Source organism: Acanthisitta chloris, unplaced genomic scaffold (genome assembly GCF_000695815.1).
Source record: "Acanthisitta chloris isolate BGI_N310 unplaced genomic scaffold, ASM69581v1 scaffold17810, whole genome shotgun sequence".
NCBI classification, from domain to species: Eukaryota; Metazoa; Chordata; class Aves; order Passeriformes; family Acanthisittidae; genus Acanthisitta; species Acanthisitta chloris.
In genome coordinates, this window is record NW_008650630.1 from 24205 (window position 1) to 31862 (window position 7658).

Genomic DNA, 7658 nt, shown 5'->3' on the forward strand with positions numbered 1-7658 from the left:
TACTGTAAGGCTGATGATTTGGTGGGTGTTGTAGGGTTGAAATAGAAGATTCAAAGGTGAATTACAGAAGCAAGTCTTCCCTAAATAGAAGCACTATACATATCACAATGAAATAAAACAATGACAGAAGTGCAGCTTCATTAGTTATTACAACTGTCCTATCAGCTGAGTCAGCAAATTGCTTCAAAAGACTGGGGTAACAGTTGAAATCTATTCTTGAGGAGCATTTAATTTCATAGAAAAGTAGGTATGCATTAATTTCCTTATGACTCTAGGGGAAATGTAGTTTTTTAGCTAAATGTGAATTCCTCATATTTTCCTGCTAACCACAGTATTGAAGAACTTGAAAATGTTTTTCCTTGTCTGCCAGTATAAATGAAAACCAATTCATTTTCTTCTCTCTCAGGTATTTCTTTATCCATCTTTCCTTCTCTCTCTTGTTCTTTCTTGCACATTTTGTTTCTTTCTCCCCTTTCTTTCTCTTCCTTCATCTAAATACACAAGTTGAGGTTGTCCTTATTCAACCAAGAACATACTCCAATGTGGGGGTACCTCGTAATCGAAGCCAGTGCCATGAGGAGAGAGATGTACTGGATTTTTATATGAGACATGAGAGGACTATATAAAATACAGACTATCCTGATGTTTGGATCCTGATGGCCACATGTATGGGGCTTCAAACAAAAAAAGCATTGCTGATGAGTCTGGGGGTGATTTTAGACTAATGAGCTAGATCTTCCCTTCTGAGATACCTCAGTGTGATATCTCAAAGTAACAGGTAAGAGAGAGGTGTACTTGGACACAAAGGCTTGCTTCCAGTGTTTGCATATTTCTTATGAGGACAGCATCTGAACTTGCTTTGAGAGCACTGCTTGTTTATTTATTCATAGTGAGTACTACAGTTTCTGAAGTAAGTTGACTGTAATGAACTGGCAAAAGGATTTTTCTTAGCCTGTAGCCTGTGTCAGAAGTGCCTAGCTACTGACATTTAGCCACTTACATTATGAACAGTGCAAACATGATTCTACCTGCTCAGAACTGTAAAGGTTTGTTCTACATCAGAAGTGCTCAATTTCCAGAAGATCCTCATTTCTTCATAGACAATATTTCTGGGAGGAGATGTCAGGAAAAAGTCTTGACAGCATTGCAACTTTGCGTTACTTTAATACTGCTTCAAAGTTACCTGTTTTTATATCAGCACATTTCCTCTAGTTTTTTGTGCTTATTTTAATCTTTTAATCTCCTGTTCTTTATTTTCACCTTGATTTCTCTTCCATCAGATTTGCACATCTGTATATTATTAACCGGAAGGGCCTTACCTATTTAAACAGGTGTTGGGATAAAATACCATCTTGTTTCATGGAAATCTTTAAGACACATCCACCTGTTCTGGTTTTTGATCATCCTAACGTCTTTATGAATTGACAACCAACTTTATTTCTTTCCTATGTCCTGTGAGAATGAAGTCCATTAAAGATGATGTCATGATAGGATAATCAAATGTCAATACATTCTTCTAGCCTAAAGCTGGATTTACAAATTTCTCATTTCAACATTTAATATGATGTGCATACCTATAATGCTAATAAAAATCACTTTATTGCAGAATTAGCGTAATCTGCAGACAGGGAAATAATTAAAAGAATAGCAGTAGGCCCAGCTTCAGGGAAGCAATTACTTATGGTGACTTTCATTTCAACTTTTGTCACGTGCGTTTCACAAGGTTTCTTTTATTACCCTGTGCAGTTGCCATAATAGCAGCATGTCTGTTGTTGGAAACCTCAGGCTGTATTTGTCACAGTCATACCAAGCAAGTAGAAAAATTGTACTAAAGTCATGCCATAGTATGGTATGACTTGTTTCATTTATCTGGATTCAGGCAGCTGAGGGTGGTTCAGCATGTTTTCTGCTTGTATAAAATTTACTTCCTTGTCATTTTTGATGGATCATTAATTACCCTTGTCAGGTAGCAGCAAAGGTTTTTGTAGTTTAAGTCCTGCAATAAGTTACATAGAATGTAGGGTTATTGCTAAGCTTATGTGGAATAGAACTAAAATAAGGCTGGTATTGTTTTGATTTGGTTTGGGTTTATTCCTTTTGACGTAATTGCCGATGTTTCTCACTGTGGTTTAGTTGCCTTGTTGCTCATGTTTCATAAAATACTACATATCGTGTGCAACATTCTTAAATTGGTTTTGCTACATATAAATCAATGTCTTGGATATGAAATACTCTGATCCCATTCTTCATTTGCATTAAGGTGAAGTTTCATATATTTCCTTAGAAAGAAAATTTTAGTTTTGAAATTGGAAAGTGAAATGAGCAACATTGCTACTTGATGAATTTTGACTTAATAGATAATTTCTTAATAAAATTATTTTGCCTCTTCATAAAAAGAAACCATAAGGAATTTAAACAGATATAAGTGCAAAAATAATTCTTTCTAAATGATACTTATTTTTAATGTGACAAAGTGATGAAGAAAGCATGAATGATGGGAAATAGGATTCCCAAAAGCAAATTAAAACACAGATGATAATATGAAATGTATAAATATTATCCAAACTCTTAGAATAGACTGAGGAAGAGTTCATCTATGTATTTCATTGCAATTGTATTATGGCTTAGTTCAGTAGATCTAGAAGATATTTGTACCTTGATGTACAGATCCTTGTTTCTCTTCCGGAAATCTTTTTGAGTCCGAATTTTAGGATTTATGGCAATTATCTGGAAATCTCAGATATGTTTGTTGTGGGTGCAAAATGGTCTCCTGCAGCTCAGTACCTGAGTTTTACAGCTTCTGTATCATATAAAACAGATGCTTGTATTTCTGCCTAGAAAATTTGAGGCATAAATATGTCTGGCATAGGCAGCATTAAACTGACATCTGGATATTCACCCCGTAAACAGTCAAAAGTTTTCTTTAAGCCTAAAGTTCTTACAATGTTTGGTCTCAGAGGATGGTGGTAGGTGTGCAGCAACAGATGTGTTTGCTTTCAATACATTAAATTTTGTTACTTTCTATATGAAAAACTTGGTTGTTGCCTTGCATACATGGAATTAGGTTTCTATTGCCTTACACCATATACCATGTTACTTTACAGAGTATATGTTTTCTACAGTTTCTGAAAATAGGTCTTTTCTTGGTCATGACATGAGTTGATTACTTAACATTTGTGATTCGTTAAATAACTGGTGAATTTCAAAAATAATAATTTCTGAGTCCTCATTGAAAGCTAAAATGTTAAAACCAAATTTTTTTTCTACAGAAGCTGTTTTTAGAAATTTGCGTGCATAGGTGAGACAGGCATGCTTCAAATAGAGAATGAGTGGAGAATTAATTCATAGGGTTTTAAAATCATATTGATTTTGTTTGTTTACCTAGTTCAATCAATTTATTTTTTTCTTCAACAACTTTGGCATCAACAGTAACATTTCATATTACTTTTGTTTCAGAGACATGTTGGAGAAAAAATAAGATTTAATTGTTGGCAGGCAACTGCTATTAAAGGAATCTCTGAAAAGTTTGTTTCAATAATAAAGACAGCTTGTTTTTAACCCTCTTGCCCCTCCTTCCCTGTGTGCAAGATCTCTGAAACTGAGGGAAGAAAAGAGGTTTATGGTAGATTTTCCTATCATCTGACCCTAGTTCCTCTGTTCTTCCTCTCTAATTTGGTTCAGGATCTGATTGTTCCCAGATAAAAAGCAACTTCGATGCTGTGTTTCTTCATTGTAGCTGCTCTTTGGCTGTGCTCATACTACTGTATTGGCCAGCAGTATTTTGGAAATTGGGATCAAGCCCATGGATCTGTATTTCTTGCAGGAAATAATGAATCTGATCATTTCAAAGAGAGAACTGGGTATATGCTGGATGCCAAGAAACAAGCTAAAGAGGAAGAGAACAGTTACAGATAGTAGAAATTATTTTATATTTTCTCCTAAAACTAGTGTTTAATCAGATCACTTGATGAAGAAAGTATAAACTTAAATAGCTCTGAAATTCTGTGTTGATAAATTCTATCAAATAAAACACAGCAGTTTGGCCCAGTTGGCTGTATTGTTTCCTAAATCTGTTGAATGATTTCACAGTTGAAAGCTGTTTGGTATGGCAGTTCTTCTGCAGAAATGCCATGGCATTCTGTGCTGGTCAGCTGTGGTGAGAATGGCTATTGGAAAAAGTGCTGCAGGGTGACAGCAAGCCACAAATAAACTACCTGTGACTGTGCCAATGTACAAAAGAAGGATACCTTTATTATTGTGTGAAAGCACAGAATTTTTCTCTGGCTTGACTAGAAAAGATCAGAAAGAAGGAGGCAACTGGAAGACCAGAGAGAAGCAAACCCTACTGAGAGGTGAGAGCTGAATGCTTTTCTAAGAAGTACATAAGGTTATACACTTTACTGAGCCTGCCCACATTTTCTTACATAATCCTTCCCACCTCATTGCATGACTTAATTCAGAATTAGTACGGGCAGGGTCAATGAGGGTGAACTAAAAGCTCTAGTCATGAGGCTAAAAGGTGACCTTGTTCTGCTGTGATGCCAGATCTCAGCTGAGTCCTCCTGAGAGATCCTGGAGTGGGAGCAGGGATACAAAAATATTGGAGAAATAAAAGACCGTTTAAATAAGACAAATGTGATGATACAGAAGGCCGAGTGGATGGAAAATAAAATCTAGCCTTCCAAAAGTATTATGTATACAATGCTAATCCCCCAGAATGATTTCCTATTTTGTTTATGGCAACCTTTCATATTTTATGAGTAAATTCTACTTTGGCATGGAATATATGCTAATCTGCTCCTCTTTCTGTGTTTGTCTTTTAAACAAGGACTTGATCATGCTGCAAAATGCAAACAGACAGTAGCTTGACTACTGCCAAATGTGTGAGCTTTACATATATGACTTTAGCTAAGTGATGTATAACATCAAAGCCAGCAATAATTTCAATTTTTCTAGTAAACCCTTACATTTTGGGATGAATACCAGGTCTTTTATGGATTGCTTCTTTCATTTTCTATCAGTAAAAGGATGAGGTTATTGCTTCATTATGATTTCAGATTTTCAAAATCAAGATGTAATATTTTTCCAGTAGAAGAACTTGGATATTGAATTTTCATTTGGTCCACTGAAGATTGAATCTGTTGAATTCTGAATAATTGAAAAATATATATTTCTTTGACTAGGGAAGCGAGATAATGTGGGAGGAACTGCAGAGAGACTGTTGCTAACATATAATCAGCAAATTAGCACTGCTACTAGGCTTTGTTCACTCGCAATTAAAAATGTGATTGGAATTAACATCGCCAAGTTTGTACTGAAGACAAAGGGGAATATTTTTTCAAAGACTGAAATATTGGCTTTAATCTTTTATGTTTTCTCATATCACTAAAAATTCCCCTCATCTACCTAGTCAGTAGAGTGTCACACTGTTGGTTGTGTCGGATGACACTTGTACTTCCTTTTTAGGCACTTGCACAATCATCAGGACATTTCCTGATGTTCAAGTTTGCTTTCTATGAAGAAGATTCTAGCCAGCATCTTTTCCATTTTGGGAGAGTACTTCAGTTGTGAGGCTATTCAGAAGGCCTCTATCAGTTCATCTTGATAAAATTCCTCTATTTTGGAGGCAATACATTCATATTCCTTGCCTGATGAAAATACAAGTGCTAACAAAATTTAGGTTGAGCAGGAGAAATTGCTGCTTTGGAGGTGGATGTGTAGACTTTAGGTTTTCCTAAAGTGACTATATTTCCCCTACAGATGCTAGGCACCTGCAGCCCACAATCAGCTTGCAAAGATCTTGAGCCTAAATGTTTGTTTGATATACAAGTGGATATATGCACATTATTAAGCTCTTTGTTGAATTGAGGCATAAAAGACTTGCTTAAAAATGCAAGAAGAGTTTGATGCAGAATAAGAGATTGAGTCCATGTCTCCTGAATCCAGTAATTGTCTTTACTGGAAGACTATGCTTCTATGTCAAACATATAGTTAAAAATAATCAGGTGTATACTTCATAATATTGGTACACTCAGATACAGCTAATGAAAAATTCATCATTAAGATGAAAGAATAAATACAGTGGAATCTATGAAAAAAACCAGAAGTTGAAAAAAAAGAGGGATTAAATGTGTCTTATCAGCTTGATACAAACCAATCAACTCATACTGGAATGGAATTATGTTACAGGCTGAAAGAGCTAATGTACACCTTGAAAGACTTAATACATGTCTCTGCTTCATGTTTCCTGTGCTAGGTACATCAATCTGTATATAAAATAAGCATTATATTTCAGAAAGGCTGCATATTTTTCACATTCAGCTACTCATCATTGATATCCTGAACAAAGAAAAATCTACAACCAATTATTTAAATTTATCTCTATGTCACATTCTTCTAAGTGTAATAAGCCGTACAGATTTATTTGGAGCTCATTAGGGCAGAATTTGTTTCACCCAACCTTTCTCATTTAGCATAAATATTTTGTTGACTGATGAATCGCACTATGCATAGCTTACAGGGAAAAAACCCAAACCAAACCAAACCTCAAATTCCATGTTTAACATACAAAATGCAAAATATGAAGAAGTTTTAATAATGCTATGGTTGAACAGAACACAGATTTCATGCTTGAATCAGATTGTAACAAGTACAACCTCCCCTCGGGAACACTTCTCAGTATATCCAGTAATATTTTGAGAGGTGGAATATTGAAAAATATGTTTGGGGAAGAATCTGCAAATTAAAAAAAAACATTAAGCCACTTGTCCCAGAATATGATTGTTGTTTCATCTGCAGCTATTAACTGACAAAGGATCTAGCTAAGTAACAATTAGAAACATGGATTTGGAGTTCAAATCTAGCTGATTTCCTTTGAAAGTCTATGTATAGGAAGTCCGTGTGTAGTCTATACATACCTATGCATAGGTAGGATAATGGAATAAGACTTCAGTGCAAAAGAGTAAAAGAGATTTGTTTAAAGGTTTTAGAAAAACACATAAACTCCAGAGTTTGGTGTTTTGTAAGCAAAGAAAAATATTACTCTCTTGAAGACTGAAAGAGTAATGTTCAGTGGACTATAATGTTTAGGCTATGGATCCCAGCAGTGTATTGCTTCCTCAAGGATAAACCTTGAGATTTACAAAACTCCACTGCCACTTCCTTGTCTTGTTATCAAGAAAAAATTACTAAGTATGTGGTGTGAGCTGTACATGTTTTTACACATTGCAAGCAATTTTGCATATAGAAAGCTTGGCTAAACTCTTATGAGTACATTGGGCTTCCGTAGAAATAATTTGAACAACCAGATGTCTATATATATATCTATCTGTTTTTCACAAGTGAAAACACAACTCAGTTTTTTGCCTCTGAACTGATTAAACATTTGTCCTAAAAGGGACAATAGGCTCTTTTCTTTGATTGATGTGCTCATTGCCCTACATTCAATACGGCTTGCTCTTGATTTATTAAGCTTCCAGGTAAATATGATTTAACTGGTCTCTTCTGTGAATATTTTTACAGTGCCCTTTTGGTAATTGGAAGCATGCAAATGCCACAGGGATCCTTACATTTCTTGTCTCATTTGCTATATATTTATGTAAACTGTACTGCAATTTCTATGTAGCTATTATAGTGAAATTTTGAGGATTTGAATTCTT